Below are 18467 nucleotides of genomic sequence, written 5' to 3'. Positions count from 1 at the left end.
TAGGTTTCTTTTTAAAAAATCTAAATTAAGGGAAGTTAAAAATTCTGCTTGCTTTTTGTTAGATGTCTTCAGTGGGTCTTATCTCACGATCTAAACAATGCGGTGGGTCACACTATCCGCCGATTTAAAGGTGACTTTATGCCTAAAGAAAATTCTTGAACATTTTGCTGTCACGCCAAAATAAAGGTAATAAAATAAAAATAAAAAAATAAATAAAATAAATAAATAAATAAATAAAAATAAAATTATAGTAAACAAAATATTTGATCCAATTGTTCTGAATTTTTCAATGTTGTTTTTTTTCACCAGCTAAAATCAAATTATTATAAAAGTATAAACACCACCCACGCTTTGTTTTCATTTAGCTAATTTTCTTGTTACTCTTTTCAATATTATCTAAGGCTTATTTAAAAATTAGAATTAAAACAAGTTGGGGAACTTTTAATTCTCATTAAACTTAAATAATATTTAAAAAAATTTGTATTACTTTTGTTGTCAAAAAAAGCGTGATTTTAGTTTCTTAAGCTATAATTTTCCTACTTTTTAGTTCAGCTCAGCTGCCAAACGGTCAAGAGTTACATTGTTGCAAGCCAAGTTAATAAAAGCGAAATAAAAAAGTCGACCATATTCTATACATTCTTAAGTAGCACGCGGCCAAGGTGAAAAGTTGGAGCAGGCGATCAAAAAATGTCTGATATTTATTCAATGCAACAGCAAACCTGTGATTCTAAAGTTTTGATTCTGGTAGCACAGCCGGTAGTCACTAGGCTTAGTGAAGTTTATAGATGAGTGGAAAATAACTTTCATTACTGCAAATCGCAAGAATGGTAAAAAAAATGATGTACAAAATCATAGGGCCACCTCAAACTTTCGTCTGTTTCCAAACAATTCGCGTATGTTGCTTATGAAAAATTGTATTTTGCAGTTAAATCATTTATCAATCTTAACCAAGAGGTACTTGTTTTCAATAGGTTCACAGTTTTGAATCTATCTGTATTCACTGAATACTGCATTGCTGCCTGCTCTGCTGGTTACCAGGAGAATGGCATTTAAATAGACTTTAGTATAGCTTTTGGCACTGTTTCACGTAAAATTTGATTAAGTAAATTTTGCAGTGCAGGGTTCCATTCGTGTTTTTTTAATTGGAGCAAATCATATCGCGTTAATAGAAGTGATCCCTTTTTCTCTTCGTCAGGGGTCCCTCAAGGGACCGCCTCCCCCTATTTGTGGTGTGCGTTTTGATGTTGTTCCACAAATGGAGGGACCTGCAGTTTCAAGCCAACCCCGAACGGTAGATATTTTTTATGAGGCACTTTTTCATGGCAGAAATACACTCGGAGGTTTGCCATTGCCTACCGAGGGGCACCCGCTATTAGAAAAACTTTTTCTTAATTTTTGGTGTTTCACCGAGATTCGAACCTACGTTCTCTCTGTGAATTCCGAAAGGTAGTCACGCACCAACCCATTCGGCTGCGGCGGCCGCTTCATTTACTGTACAAAATCGGGTCTCTCTTTGAACATGCTGTATGTATATAAATATACATGTATATGCGCATTAATTAGTCTGTAAGAATTTTTGAAGAAAAATAAATACATAAAAATCTGGAAAATCGTTGAGGCGGACCAGCTTGTAAGCACTTATGCCATTATCAAGGAATTGGTGTTTAGTCATTAAACTAAGTAGAATAAATTGTAGAAAGATAATTATAATTATTTAATTTTATCGTTCAATTAAAGTGAAAAATCTTTGAATAGTATAAAATAAACAAATTTACCCAAAACAATTTCCCTTTCACAAAATTACATTTTAGTATATTTTGGCTTTTTGAGAATAGTAAGCAGTTTTTTTATTTATTTGGAATGTGGTTTTATTCACGTGGTTGCGTCGGATGATGGCGTATTCTGTTAACCCATTTGTCATACATCTTGGTGATGGTTTCTCCCTCTATTTTAGTAGATCCAATGGCCACATTCTGTGTTACAACAGCTATAAAGCTGAAGCAAAAACCATGAGAATTGCATGAAAAAGAATAACTCTAGTAAAATAGGAAAATTAGCCCATTCAGCGCAAAAAATTAATCATTCCACGGGGATCAGTGCAATCACACATATTTTAGTTTAAAAGCATCTAAAATATGTTGGTATGACTATCAAAATGCAACTAATCCTAATTGGAAATATAGTGAATACCACATAGCTCATATATAAGTACGCCTATTACTAGTCTAAACTGGATTTTTGTGAGTACCCTTACCAGACATTGTACGTTATGTGTTAAATTTCAGGGCTATGAAGTGGAATCATGTCAGCCACTAGTTAGTTGAGTGGCTGCTCTCGTGGCGCTAAGATCTTAGCTTCTCGAGGCCCACGCCTACGGCTACGTATTACCCACCTGATGAATTTCATGAGTAGCTTGAGTTAGTTAACATAACTGTCTGTTTTGCTCTTCACAAACTCCGTCAAATTCCATTCCCCCACCCTATCCTCGTATTTCTTGTTTTTATGGTCGTTTTTCCTCCCCTTTTTCCTCCGCAGCCATGGAGTTGCAAGGGACGAGTTCGTTTTCTCATCCAGGTGGTCCGTTCCGTTGGACACCATATAACATAACATTTTACTAAGTGCCAAGCTACTCTAAAGGTATTAGAAACCGTTTGTATCTCTTCAAAAACTGTCCGTATGTTGAGGCTAAACTCTGTTGAAAGGTGGAATGAGCTTCATCATAAGCATCATTGATAATGCATTTTTTCTGTCGATGTCCGGCTTTCGGCAGACTTAGATGTTACATCTTTGCATCGGATGTATTGAGAATGGACGAGCTGTAGCTCGGATTTGTATAATCATTAATTCCTTTTGTCCCGAATGAAACATAACGCCCCCCCTGCACTTCCAAATTTGATGTGCATGCTGCCGTAGTAGGTGGGTACCACTTGGATACTGTATTCCTCGTGGATTTAAATTTATGTTTTTATAATTGGAGCTCGAAAAACGTGCAGTACGTTCATAAATTACAAGCTTATGGAAAATCTAGTGAGCTCCACGGGTAAGCTGACGGGATACTCAATAGCGTGAGGCCGCATCTAACCTGAAGTACAGACGCTGCGAACTTCAGGAGGACTGTAAATTGTACAAGTATATGACAAAGTAGCCACCCCGAAGCCTTCCTTTTCTATGGCTCCCAAGCGGATTGGAAATCTTGTTTTCAGCCATGTTTGCTCAGTTTACCAGAATGCACCACGTGGAAGTGAGGGTATTGATTGAGGTTGTAGAATACTGAAATCCTCAGATTTCTAAAACTTCTTTAAACGCCTTAAAATTGTAAAGGTGTCTTTAAAAACAAACGAACTATCGCATTTAAATACAGGAAGATATGCACAGTACTATTACATAGTTAGAGTATTGTTGAAGTATAGTCACGGAGGCAGAGAAGCGGATTTATACTAGTAAGTACAATAACACAAAATGTGCGGAGTCATTTGGCCATGTAAGCGAAGAAATCAAAATCTTTGTGCAAATTTTGGACAAAAGAGAGCAAAATAACGTTCGGATAAAAAAGAATACTTGCTTGTGGAGCACCCTGTAAAAACACGCACGCATACAAGCACGCGCAATTAGGACATTGTTAAAAATTGAGTTCATTTTGCGGGTTAATTGTTTGAGAAATTTTGTTTTAATAAAATTGTAAAATATAGTAATAAGAATTTTTATGTTAAAGAGCAAAACAAAAAAGGAACACAAACGAAACAGACTTTGTGACTAAAGCGACACCGTAATCAAAACGAGGAGCGAATACTAATACGATCGTCTCTTGCAGAGCGTTTGTTTTAGCTTGAGGCAAAGCGTGCGTGCGTGCGTAGCTAGTCGACCCGCGCTCACTCGAGTCCTCTCTCAGTGTTGTTGGTATATAGCGTTTGTTACAATAATAAAGCAAACTGTAATGGTGTTTAAATGGTGATTAGCATACGTAGGCAGATAAGTCAGAGCGCAAGGTTTTAATTAGTTGTCGCATGCATTATCAGCCGCAACGAACAGCGCGCGTAAACATTAATAAAAATTACAAAAAAAAAAAGATGGCAAAGAAGAGAAATAGAAGAAAACTGCTGAATAAAAATTAAAGCTTACGCGACAAGTGACCACTAAAGAGTGGAATTATTAATGATCGTTTTCTTAATGAAATAAAATAAGGCAAATGTGAAAGGCGAGCTCTGTTTAAGTGGCGCGTGCTAATGCCGCTTAGTTGCCGAAACTACCTAAAATTGCAGAGCTTATATTCTCCAAAAAGTGCGTAAGATGGAATTCTTAAGAAATTATCTTGTTTTTCTACTGTTCTTCACTTGAGCTTCTCCGGTTGCTGCATTGTTGTGCAATTCGCCTCGTAACGGTTATAGTCTGCGGTTTGAAAAAAGGTCTCAAGACCACTTCATCTCTCCGCATATCGATATCTCAGGCGCGGCGCCTCAAAGCGGCTATCAATTTCGCATTTCTCGTGGTTTTTCCTCCACACATACACATACACAAGTAAAGCGCATACAAACGCGTATCGTATACGCTCTGACGAACACACGCGCAAAAGCGCGCGCACACACAAAGCGACATCTGGCTGTCACATGCCTGGCACTACCGCCACTAGTATAGTAGTCTCAGTAGTCTCAGCTTTAAACATACGCGCTTGGCCTGCACCACACTACTTGCACACACTCACACAGAATGCCGTAAGCAGCAGCGCTACACCGCTACGCTCGCCATTTGTGATATGACGCGCCAGCATTAGTAGCAGCGAAAGCGGCAGCAATAAGCTCTGCACGAAGCTGCTGGTTGTCGCACGCTCGTTCGTCGCCCGCTCCATCGCTTAGTCGTTTGTCACTCGCATTTCGCGTGATCTTTGTTCGATCTCGAAGCGCCGCGCTGCTGCGTCACCAAGCGCCGCTCTACAGCTGACGGCGCACTAGCTCACTATCAAACTTGTGTCTCGCTTAGCTTGTTCATACATATAGCGCCACTCGATCGACTTCCACGGTCCTCTGTGACAGTTCAAATTTGATTTTAAACGTTTCGTTGCTTTATTGCGCGCTAAAAAAAAGTTAAACGCAATAAATTATATATGAATGATAAAAAAATAAGAAAAATAGTAATAACCGAAGAAAATTTAAAATAATGCTTTTAAAATATCCCATTGGACTTAATTTAATTTAATTGAATTTTTTCCAATGTATAATTAGAAAATTGTGTTTCATTGTGATTTTTGTACGTAAATATGTGCTTGTGTTGCCTTTTCCTATTTTATTTTTTTGTTGTTTTGCCATTTTCCTCACTAGCACGCAGGTTGTGCCCGCTATTGTTGTTGCTGTGTGGCACTATCATTGGTGCATTGGTGCGTGTTGAGTCTTGGCAATTTGCCTTTAATTGATATGTAATCATTTGTCAACGTTGTGCAAAATAAGGAAATACCACATTTTCCATCACCCATTTCAGGCGCATTTCTTGTTTTCGTTTTTCAGTGTTTCAGTGCAAAATCGATTTGAGCTGGCGGAGTGTGCAAAGCCAATGTTGCCAAATTTGTAAAAAAAATAAAAACCAAACGAAAACATACGTATTTTTTGTGAGTTTCTCGACAAATTATATAAATGCCTACATAAATGTGAGGAATTCCACGCAAAATAGTTGAAATGTGTTCAGTGAAGTGCCATAAAAATTAATAAAAAAAATCAAGTATTCCTTTTTTAATTTCAATTTCCTTTTTTCTCTACTAGAGCAGCTGAAAAAAAATAATAATAGAAACTAAATAAAGAAATATAAAGAAATAAAATAAGTGCAAGACGACTTTTTGCGTTGTAATCAATAAATAAATAAATACATACACACATACATATTTGTCGCTCACTTTCGCAGGAAGCAGCATTTCAAATCACAACGAAATCGAAATCGAAATAAAAATAAAAAATAACTAGTTTCCTTTACATGTATGTATTTATATTCGTGTGAGTGTTTCTGCGCGCGCGTAATTATTTGTTGTTGCGCTCACTTTATGCCTTTCGATAATTTCATATTTACATGCATCTAAATTTTGCAAGTGCCTGAAATTCCACGAATGTGATAATGGATGCAATTTTCATCACATTCTATATATGGAAATTGCTATCGTTCCAGCCGAAGGATTTGTGGATTTTAACTAAATTACAAGTGGTGAGTTATATAATAAATTATTATTATTATTTTTTGTATTTTAATATTGAATCTTCTGTGCTACTTAGAAGCTAACATTAAGATTTCAAATCTTCGTCTAGTATTTCTTATTCAGCATGTAGTAGTTTGGGGGAAAAGAAATCCATTATTTTCTCAGTAGATCTCGTAAAGTATCGATCAAACAATTTAAAGTTTATGCTCGTTGCCAAGGTGAGATTTCATACTAAAAAATGCCAATACTGTAATAGTTAATTACGTGCAATTTTGGTTTCATCGATTTCGTTCAGGCATTTTTGATGTTAAAGATGCACCTCGCACAGGCAAGCCCGTCGTCGAAAATGTCGGTAAAGTCACAGAAATAATCGAAGTTGGCCGGCATGTTAGTAGTCGTAGCAGTACCCAGGAGTTAAAGATCGACCATACAACAATTTTAAACTATTCCCTCAACTATTTTACGCAAAAATAATGGATTTAATAAAATAATTTGCAGCTGGTCTGGTAAGTCATTTCTACATAGTCGAGCATCACTTGATCTGTTTGAAATGGATTTTGGTAGCTATATTAATTAGGATGTGTAGACAGTTTAGATATAAAATCTTGTCATTTGCTGTATTATTTCCGCTTTCATTATTGAAATTTTTAGGCCTTTGTCAGGATCTGCTCATTTCGAATATATTAGTATAAGTACACCGTGGCGCTGGTGTTGAAAGCTTCGTTATTGTTGTTGCCAACTCAGACCCATACGTGCATTCCAAGGACAGTGGGAAGCAAGAGTAAATCAGATAAGTTATTAATATAAAATAACAATAATAATATCTAGATTGGATCACGGACTGCTAGTGTTCCCTCAATACCTATATTTATAAGTAAATATTTGTTACTTTTCTCCTGAAGCAGTAGTAGTTGTCCTACTCGATACTTGGTATCGATAATTTTTTTTCAAATAAAAAATTGCTGCACAGCTTTAGCAGATTTTGTTTATGATATCGCTGTTATACTGGCAGTTTTTCAACCACTGGTGAATACCTCACCGCTTGCCGCTTACGGAAGACTTTTCTCGAAAGCAGTGAATATAATTGCACAGGAAAGAAGCCGCTTATCACACAAAGTGTTTTTTTGTACCTCAGTACAAAGAACAATGTTTTTTGTTTTATTTCATGCTTAATGTAAATGTGATAACTTTAGTGCATTTGCCCTTGTAAAGAAAAAAAAATATTAAAAATGAATTTGCGTGAAACAAAAAAAAAAAGAAGAAATTGTGATTTTTATAATTTAAAATTTCTACTCGATACTTGAATATACGCTCGATACCAGTAACAAGTAAAATTATATTTTTGATTGTTAAACAAATGAGTATCAGGCTATCTATCAAAGAGTAATTAAGTTAAAATTGTGATGGGAAAATCGTAAATATACGGAACATTTAAATCAAGAGATTTATTTTGTGCTTATAGTTTTGTCTTTGGTTCTTATGATGAATAGATAGAATTCAATTTTATATAAATAGTGTTTAGTTACACGTAATTTTTATTGAACATGAAAAATATACGACCAGGAGTCCATTTTTGCTCACCCTATGCCATACGGAAGATATGAAAATTGTGTTCCGCGCAAAGCGATCCCCAATGCTTATAAGTCTAAGTGTTCGGAATGCATCTGTGCCAAATGTGTGAAATTAGCTTGAACTAAGCTTTATTCCGTTCATATCTTAACCCGTATACATTTTCGCTCAAACAAGTAAATCACCTTTATTCTAGCTGTTTTGAGAATGGGGATCAAAAATATCCATTTAAGTAGGAATTAGAGGTTTAAAATATATTACAAAAAAATTTCTTGTTAAATTTTGCTGCAGAAGCCTGAGGATAGACATTTTTATTGAAGTCGTTTTAAAAAATGATATTTTCGAAGAATTAAGGGGTTAGGGGTAGTCAGAGGCCCGAAAAAATGATGATTTTCACGAATTTTTTTTTGCTACTTAATTAATTTATTTAACAAAAATAAAAACATAGCATAAAAACATCATGTTTTAACTTGACTTCACCAAAATTTCAAAAAAAAAAATTAATAATTGCAAAAGTTATCGCTGTTTGTGTGAATCCCGTTTCTCCAGAAGTCCCTTGCGGTGAACATCACAAGTCCTTGCAGATTCATCTAAAACCAATCGGACAAGAAAAATTAGTTTTATTAATAGATAATCTTGTGCCTGATCGAAGCTTTTTTTTTTTTTTTTCAAAATGAACAAAATGGCGGCCTCAGAAAATTTTTTCCAGATTTTAGAGCAAAAAACCAACAGTTAATTGTTAAAAAAAAATCGAAATTTTTGAAAAAAAAAAATCCTTCGATCAGGCACAAGTTTTTTATGTTTTTCAAAAGCTGTATAAATTTTATTGAAATCTACGTAGCGGTTTTTAAGTTATAGTGTTCACCAGTTTGAAAAACATAGTTTTGAGAAAAACGCATTTAAAGTTTTGCTATCGGCTCTGGAGCGGCCGAGCGCCCTTTGTTAATTGTTGAATAACTTGAAAAGTATTTGTCGGATTCACTTCAAATTTTTACACAATATTTTTAAAACATTATACTTTAAGAAAATGCAAAAAAAAAATCAATTTTTTGAAAATTCTGACTACCCCTAACCCCTTAAGTGCACTTACGCTAAAATGTTAAAATTTATTCAATAACACTTATAATCTTGAGTTGGGTGTTAAATTTATATTAGTAATTTAGAAAGATTTCTGTAGTTTTTATTATAGAATTAACATTTTATTGATAGGATTTAAAAAGAAAAAATTAATTCAATATTTTTAACGATGCAAGAAGGCTAAAACTACTAAATTTGCAAACTACTATATAGCGTTTGCTTTTTGAACCTATTTTTTTGAGAATGGTAACACAAATGACATATCAAATGTGTTCATAATTTATTTAAAGGTTTGACATTTACGAAATGGGACGCTATGCACTTGAACAAAATTATGAAATATTGAAAAAATATTTCCAAAGTGGTGAGTCTTCTACTCAAACTGTGAGAAACGAAAAATCGTCTTTTCTGATGAAGCTCATTTTCACATCGGTGGCTACGTCAATAAGCAAAATTGTCGGATTTGGGGCTGAGAAAATCCATACGTTACTGCATCCACAATGATTCACTGTTTGGTGCGGTTTTTAGTCTGGCGACATCATCGGGCCATTTTCTTTCGAAAATGAGCGAGGAGCCGGTTACAGTAAATGGCGAGCGTTACCGTGACATGCTCAACTAGTTTTTGTTTCCAAAAATTGAAGAGGATGACATGGACGACATTTGGTGGTTTCAACAGGACGGTGCAACTTGTCACACTGCCAAAGTTACACTCGAACTTTTGGCTACCGTTTTTGAAAACCGAATCATCAGTCGAAATTCCGATATCAATTGGCCACCTCGGAGCTTTGATTTAAGCCCGTTGGACTATTTTTTGTGGGGAGCCATTAAGGGCAAATGCTATGCGAACCATCGAGAGACGATTGTTGCTTTAAAACACGAAATCGAAGTTGCCATTCATGAAATTGGAGTCCAGACAATCGAAAATGTGCTTAAAAATTGGGTTGATCGAATGGCCTACTGTAAAGCCAGTCGTGGCAGTCATTTGAACGATATTATTTTTCATTCATAAATGACAATGTTCAATCTTCAAAATAAAAAAAAAAAGTTGAAAAAATATTCATAAATTTTTTTTTATAGCCGATTCAAAAAGTAAATTTTACATGGCCCACCCCATATAATTGGCGCTTACTTGAACTGTTGTTTGGATGTTTGACCAAGCTTCTCCTCCTATTTGTGGTGTGCGTCTTGATGTTGTTCCACAAATGGAGGGACCTACAGTATCAAGCCGTCTCCGAACGGCAGATATTTTTATGAGGAGCTTTTTCATGGCAGAAATACACTGCCTACCGAGAGGCGACCGCTATTAGAAAAAACTTTTTCTATCATCATTTTGGTGTTTCATGCATGAAGATTCGGCTACGGCGACCAACACCAACCCCATAGTTCGAACATGCCTCTTTCGAAATCGTCTTAAAATCTTCAAACGGTCAAAGAGGAACGAAGTTATTAATATTTTACGCAGAATATTTAAGTAACTTAGCAGGAAGTGCCACACAGCAAAGTTACAGTTGAGCTTTTCCGCAACAGTCTTTTCTACGAGTTGGATTATCTTGCGTTCTACCCGACCAAAAAACTTTGGGACCAACTTTGCAGCAACACGGCTCAAATCCAAATCATTCACTACAACGTCGTGAACGGATCCATAGGCAATGTTCAAGTCCTCTGCCAGCTATCAGACAGTTAATTTTCGATACTGATAAACTTTTCTTTCATTTAGTTTCTTTCAATTAATTGGTTGTTGCGAATTCAGATCCATTTTTAAAACTGTAAAAAATTGAAAACACGTGCAGAGGTAGATTTACTTAAGGCGATGTAACTTCTGGAAATTTTGGTAGGAGTGTTAATCACATATATGGCAACTTAGTAAAGAACAGAAAAACGGAAGTTAAATCAGTTGACTTAGAGCGTCACCTGGTGGTTGTTCGGTGAACTTTCGATCAAGGTGGTATGCTAGCATTAGCATTGTTCCGAATACTTTTAACCGATTTGGAATTGAGTTAAACACACGGTCCGGAAATCACTTACCCCGCATCTACACCTTCTATTAAATGTGTCTTAACATTTGTCAAATTTCGATTTTGACTTTGCCCCGTTTTCTCATGTGATCGCCTTGCTGTCTTAGCATTTCATTTTCAAAATGGCATCAAGCAAATCGGATCGGTGTATTCGCACATGCAAATGCCATGGTGAAATGAAAAGTGCTGCTAAACTAAGAAATTACAGCTGATGGCAAGGCAGTGATGGGGAGAAATGCGGTAAACTAAATTTTTGAAGTGAAACTTTTTAGGCGTCGATGGACGAGCGAGAATGGAGAGTAAACTTTCAAGGCCATGCATCGTTTTGGGCATTTTCGTTCCACGAGAGAGGAAAAAGATATAACGTGGAGGAAAAGGAGAGATAGAGCTATACCTAATATATCTATTAGATACACTTTAGGCTATCTTTCCTGAGTTTTTCCTTGTGGTTGCTAATTTATAATGAGAAATAACACTGCCTACTTTTTGGTGCTTATTTGTTGGTGCAAACTTGTAGGAAATATAATTTTGGTGCCTATTTTTTGGCGTTATATTTCCTTGGTGCCTACTGGCTTGCGGCGTTTTTTGGTTCCAATTATTTTGGCGTGGTGCCTACTTTATGGCGCTGATTTCCGTTTCCTGGCTAGTACTTGCGCGTACTATAAAGTGCTATCCTTTCCGGCGTCGGATTTATTGGTATTGCCGCGTTTGTGCGGATGATAAACGCTCGGAGTAGTGCGCGTTGTTGCCACGGTTTGTGTCCGGCGCTTACCTGCACCGACGACCCTTCTCCGTTTTTTATAAATTTGGTCTATTTGTATTCTCTTTCCAATATTGTGAATTTATTGAGATATATATTCTTTCTCTCTCTCTTTTTCATTCTCTCTCGGGTCTCTGCCTCTTTCATCGTCTGCCTTGAAACTTTCCTTTCTGTTATGTGTACTACGCTGCACGCACTTTTTTATCGCGAAGTTCGCTATTTTAACGAAATCTGTAGAAGGTTTAGATGGGGATTATGTTGTATTTATCAGCTCCATGGAAGCTCTATCTCGGTTAGTTGCTCAGTATGCCACGGAAGGCGATATCTTAAGACCTGTTCTGACGCAGCGCGAGTGGACTCATCTCCTATGTGGTCCCAGCCTTCCAAACAATATCCCGCTCTTTTGGGTGAGACCTAGACTGCAAGTCTTGGTCCCAGATACAGTCAATATATATCGGAATACCACATTAATCAAATGCAATTTTTGAAGTTCGCGAACAGACTTATTTTTTAACAAAGTAAATATTCCACGACATAAGTAAAAAGCGTGCTTGGCACATTTTTTCGACGAATTTTCTTTTTGATTTGCAATGCAAGTTTTCAATATGTATAGGGTTTTTCAGTAAGAGCGCTGCAACTTTTGAACTTTTTTGAATAAAACACAAACGGTTTGACTTTTTTAACTAATTTTTTTTTTATTATCGAATTTGAACATATAGATTTAAGTATGAAATTCGATTTCTTTTGCATGACCACCGCGTGCACGTTTTACGAAGTCCAATCGTTGAACCCAATTTTCGACCACTCTTTTGCATAAATCGGCCGAAATTCCAACAATTTCGCGTTCAATATTGGCTCTGAGCTTACAAATCGTCACCGGCTTGTTACTGTAGACCAATGACTTCACATAACCCCAAAACGGGACGACTTGTTAAATGGACCGTAAAATGGCCGTAATGCTCTTAAAGTAGCAGCAACAGAACGATTATTTTCATAAAAAATTTGCACGATTTGCAATCGTTGCTCAAGTGTGTAGCGTTCCATGATGAAATGTATACTAATGAAGTTTACAAATGACAAGCGAAAAATAAAAAATATTGCGTCGTTCGCCCTCCCTATCGGAAAAAAGTTGAAACGCACCTATTGAATAACCCTATACATATTTTGAAACGTCCTTCAAGCGCATAGCGACCGAATTCGTTGTTCCGAGGATAAACCAAAGTTCTGCTATTTTTTTGAACTTAAAAAGACTGTCCTTGTCATAACCAGCCGATGGCGGCCCACTTATGCTAGTTATGTTGGGGTGACCATCTGCAATGAACTGTCGCTTAGGGAAGATGCCACAAGTTAAAGCTTTTAAATAAATACTTTGCGGCAGTTTGTCACTAAATGATTCATTTATTGGCTACTTAGTAACTAAATGAGTCACTTACTTTCAATTTGTGTAAATTTATAATGACTTCTAAAGCGCTTAACCCTTCCGACTAATTCATTCATTTAGTGGTACAACCTATTTTCACCACCAACACCTCTCAACTCAATTATTTCAAAACAATTAAGCGGATAATTGTCAACCATTTTATGCGTTTCACACTTCAGCTTATATTACGTATGGACATGCGGGATGTTGACATAAGAAAAATGGGTGCGACAAAACGAGTGATAAAATTTAACCGAAAGCCAGTAGAAAAAAATAAAGTAATCTCAATTGCGGTTGGATATTTATGAGAAACCCGGTTCGGATCCATGCACGATCCCAACAAAGGTGGTGGCACTAGATAGAGCTTTTATGATAATAAGCCACAACGTTGGCTTGCGCAGTGCATGCGACTACCTACCGTTCATTCATTCGCCCTCTTTCTATCTCTACCTCTCTCTTTCCCTCAGTCTCTTTACTCACTAAGTCTGTGGCACAATAATAAATTTATAAATTTATTTCGCTATTAGTCTAATTGAATAATTATTTTTTTATTACTATTCGATTTAGCAGTTGTAACGCCGTGACTAGCGAAGGGTTGGCGGGGTGTAATAAGCGGGTATTGCATGCTGGAATTTCTAATGACATTTATGAGTGCAAAATGCGCCAATTTATTAAGCCAGCTTAGTGTGAATTTTTAATGGAGCGGACTTAAGACGACATGACAGCAAGCAAGACGGCAAAATCATGGTGGCCCAGCTCATTGAACCAGGAATGCCATAAATTGCTTTGGCATTAACAATATTTACATTCGATAATGAAGAATTTGAATATGTAAAGTACCAAAACTAGTTTTTTATTGCATATTATTCATGTTTTTTTTAATCCAACTCATTACGACATGCCGTACATGCACTAATCCGCTTCCTCAAGAGTCGTGGAAAATATTTTTTTTTTTATTAATTTTTTTTTTTTTTGAAAATATTTGTATGCAAAAATTAAGTTTTTCAAAACTTAATCATATGACTTATTCGAAAATTAAGAACAATTTTCACTTGTGAATAAGGGTTAACATGCAGGGTAAAGCTTGTTGATAAAACTACATTAGGATACGACTAAAAGGTGGTTTTAAAAACCGCGTCGTTACAACTGCGCTTTGTAAACTGGATAATGGAGCGAATCGAAGCCTCTGGAGGTAAACGAGGTCAAGGGCAAGATTTTTTTTTATCATTAGGCAAGCAATCAGAGTACTCGTCACTGTTGACTGTTACAATGTTTTGATAATGAGGACTTCGTATATCAAAGAAGAAACATAAATACCGTTAACAATCTCAGGCTTGACATCCATCAGATAATCTCTCTTGCCAAAAAAGTAGCTCTTGAACTGGGTAGGTAATTAAGCGTACCAGTTTGTCTTTTCTCGACAAACAAAAACCAGACTTTATAAGACTCTTAACATCCCCGTCTTAATGTATGGCGCAAGAGCTTGGTCGATTGCTACATGCGACAGCAAATATCGCAGACGACGGAATCAAAAGCTCTATAAGCCACAACAGAATATAGACATAGTTTAATGCACCAAACTGCTACGCTAGTTAGGTCATATCTTGGGAATGGATACAAGACCTCCACCTTTGAAGCTAAGTACATACAATGTCGTACCTGCTGGTGGTGGCGGTAGAGGAAGTATAAGGCACCCTCTGCGTTTTTTTATCAACTTCATATTTATCTTTTTAGGCGTTATTCTATTTTAAATATAATTTAATTAAAATTTTGGCAGAGTAGGTGGTATCTCTATGTAATAAAGAAAGTCCACAAATTGCATTCGGTACAAATCGATCCTTCCTAAAACTCATAAGTTTGAGGGCTTACAATGCATGTATGTAAACATAAACTTGAACTAAGTCTTCTTAACACTTTAGACCTTTTCTTAAACCATATGAGTTTCTTATCTCCGGCGACCTCTCATCAAACCACCTATCTAAACATGTTGTTGAGCATTTTAACATTCGATTCCTTTAATGAGCCTTTTTTTATGTGGGAGTTAAAGGGTTAAAATCTACTATAAAAAATGTATTGGTAAATTCTACTTTAAAAGTCTAAGAACAAAAAATCTATTTTAAGTCGTTCTATAAAATGATATTTGCTATAAATTTATTTCACTTTCGGCCAAAATTTTAAATTTGAACACCGCTTGAAACAACAATCCGATCCTCTGGACTAGTACTGTTTTCGGCAAAGTTGGGTTGGGTGATATCTTCTTTCATAATTATTAGCGTTTGTTCGTGCTGAGTAACATTTTTGTAAATTTGTTGAACTGTGTTATTGCCAATAATCATGAGGAAGAAACGATAGGCACGTTTTGATTAACTCAGCCGAACTCGCTTAGGCTTTGTAGCCGAACCGGTGGGGCGAATTTCATCGAAAAATTTAATATGCATGTATTAACAGCTGCGGTTCCGTTAATTTCTAAAACTAAAACACTTTAACACATGCGCACTTGGTTTCTTTTTAGTAGGGACTCCGCAATAGGCGGTTACTGCCTCAAATAAGGAGAAGAAGAAAGATAGGAGCCAAAATTAAGCAACCGAGGGATAATATGCTTCAATACATACAAAACACCATAAACATAAGAACCCAGACGAAAAATTTTGAGATGTGCTCCTTTATGTCGGTAATAATTATCGCTCCATCATACACACTGCATGTGCTATAGATGCTTTAGTTCATAAATGGATCCATAAATGCTTTAGTTCAATATAGGAATCTCTCAGTACACATTGTGGCGATTTGTGGTAAAAGTCCTGGTTTAGACCCATGCAAGAATAAATTAACTCAAGAAGTGAGGCCTCTTGACTTTTTGAAGAGCGGAAAGAGCAATCAACTGGGCTCTAAAAATGTGTTCGCTTATTGACTTTGTCAGCAAGCAATATAGAATTTATCAGATAGACACATCCATTTACGCTACAAGAGCCTCGATTATATCCACAACAAGTGACCTCTTCGTGTGCTGTCTTGTAATCTTAGAGGATTATACAAGCATATCCAAGAAACACTAATTTTTAATCATTAAGTAGAAGTATTATACTTATTTGCTTGCAATTCTCACCGATAAATTTTAATTCTCTTTTTCTTTTCCCTCTTCCAATTACAGTTTAAATCGTGAATACCCTGTTGTGGTTGGCTGTGGTCGAAGTACAGTAGAGCAACACTAGAATAAATAAATAAATATATTTATTAAATATACATATCAATACATGAATAAATACATATGTGTGGACATGTAATCGTGTATGTATATCAGTGGTAAATGAAAGGAGCAATAAATTTAAAAGTTCAATTGATTTCACATTCAGCAACTGCTGTCATCATTTAGCCGCGCTGTCAATTTGCCACTTTGTCAAGTGTCTCGCTGAATAAGTGTTTGTGCTTGTGTAAGAGTGTACGCGTGCGTGAAATGTCAAAAGCTCATTGGCAGAGTACATCAGAGTACGCATGAGTCAGAAATAATAATAAGAAGTAACAAAAACCACAGCGAAATTACTTGGCAAATTTCCTTTCGTAAGTGTAAAGTGTTAATTTATTAATATTTTTGTTTAGTTCTTCATTATCGATCATTATAAAGCCTACAACTCATTGAATTTATGTTAAAATTTGAAAATGAAGTGTGTGCTACATGCGCAAATCAACAACACAATCAGCATACAGTTGCTAATGTTGTTAATTTCGTTGAATTCCCGCAGTGTCGATTCGAGTTGAATAGTTCCGATTTCCCTTGATAAAAATATTAGTATTTTTTCTCTTCTTTCGTTTTTTGTTACTTTATTTCGTGCATTTAAACGCGATTTACGAATTTCCACTTCAAGCGATGAGATTACATCATATTTTTTGGATATTTTGCATGTCTTAATAAAATCATCGAGGACCTGAAAAAAGCATTTACGACGAAAGAGGTAAGTGAGATAAAACACCTTTTTCTACATATTTTACCCTATACTAGTTTTAAGCCGTGGCTTCTCAGCATATAAACAAAATCGGGAAGAATAAAATAAAATAATTTATATTGAAATAAGATAAATCATAATAATTGAATGTAATAAAATAAAATAAAGTAAAATAAATAAAACAAAAAATTAAATAAAATAAAATAAACATTAATACAGATTAAAAAATTTAAAACAAAATCAAATCAAATTAATTAAAAATAGAAAAAATAAATAAATATCGTTAACATAAAAATTAAAATATAATAAAATCAAATAAAATGATTAAATAAAAGAAAAATGAACAAATTAAGTTAAATAAACTAAATTAAATTAAATGTAAAAAATAAAACAAATGTACATTATCGTAAGTGTAATTAGCAATGAAAAGTAAAACAAATAAAGTAAAAAAAAAAGTAAATAAAATAAAAAAGACATTTAAATTGAACAATAAAAAACAACATTGAAGTTGAACAAAGAATTGTAAATAAAACAAAATCATATCAAACAAAAGAGGCCGCGGTAGCCGAATGGATTGCGTGACTACCATTTTGAATTCAGAGAGAACGTAGGTTCGAATCTCGGTGAAACACCAAAATGAAAAAAAAGTTTTTTCTAATAGCGGTGGCTTCTTGGCAGGCAATGGCAAACCTCCGAGTGTATTTCTGCCATGAAAAAGCTACTCATAAAAAATATCTGCTGTTGGGAATCGGCTTAAAACTGGAACAATAAGGAGAGAGAAGCTCGGCGAAACATCCATCCACATATATATTTATAAGTTAAATATATATATATATAAGTTAAACTAAAACGAAAAAACAAATAAGAAGATCAAAAAACCAAAAAAAAATTAAATTAAATAAATTAAATTAAAAAAAAATGAATTAAAATTAAATGGCATTAAACAAAATAAATTGATTTTAATTTATCTTAACAAAGTAAAAACAACAAAACATAAAGCATAACTAAGGAAAATACACTTAAATGAAATAAGTCAAATAAATATAGTAAAACCAATTAAAATAATAATAAAAATAAGTAATAAAATAATAAAAATAAATAAAATATAATATATAATTGAATTAGGATAAATTAAATAAAAATGAATTTAATAAATAAATTTGAAATAAACTTGTGAAAACTTGTAATTTATATAAAAAATTGAGAAAATGCTGAAACTCAATAATGGTTCCACATCGATTTTTAGTATGGTTTTCAGAACCGTAGGAGATAAAATGACTTTGTAATAATTATTCTTGGAAATTGCTTATTCATATAATACATTCGTACTTTGTTAGAAGCCCACCTCGTTGCCTACGTTTAGTCAAGCGTCGCATAAAACACTGTTTTAAGTGAACTCTTCCGGCATTCATGATTGCTTCTGGACCTTATTGATTGTAATTGCAAGATCTCGATGATCAAGACGTCTGCATCAGTACAGCCAACTTATTCCGATCGAGGTGCGCTACTTTTG

General features: G+C 35.0%; 1 protein-coding gene across 1 annotated transcript in view; it reads left to right on the top strand.

Moving 5' to 3' along the window:
• Nucleotides 1–16485, top strand: part of LOC129248349 (glycerate kinase) — a 79917-nt gene extending 63432 nt beyond the window's left edge. Inside the window, exon 3 of the transcript XR_008582613.1 lies at nt 16165–16485. The gene's annotated coding sequence lies outside the window, so the exon portion shown is untranslated. The remainder of the gene's footprint in view (nt 1–16164) is intronic.
• The last annotated feature ends 1982 nt before the right edge of the window (nt 16486–18467 follow it).

This window comes from Anastrepha obliqua, chromosome 5 (genome assembly GCF_027943255.1).
Source record: "Anastrepha obliqua isolate idAnaObli1 chromosome 5, idAnaObli1_1.0, whole genome shotgun sequence".
Lineage (NCBI taxonomy): Eukaryota > Metazoa > Arthropoda > Insecta > Diptera > Tephritidae > Anastrepha > Anastrepha obliqua.
The sequence above is the reverse complement of the archived record's forward strand: the minus strand, read 5'-3'. Positions and strand labels throughout refer to the sequence as shown.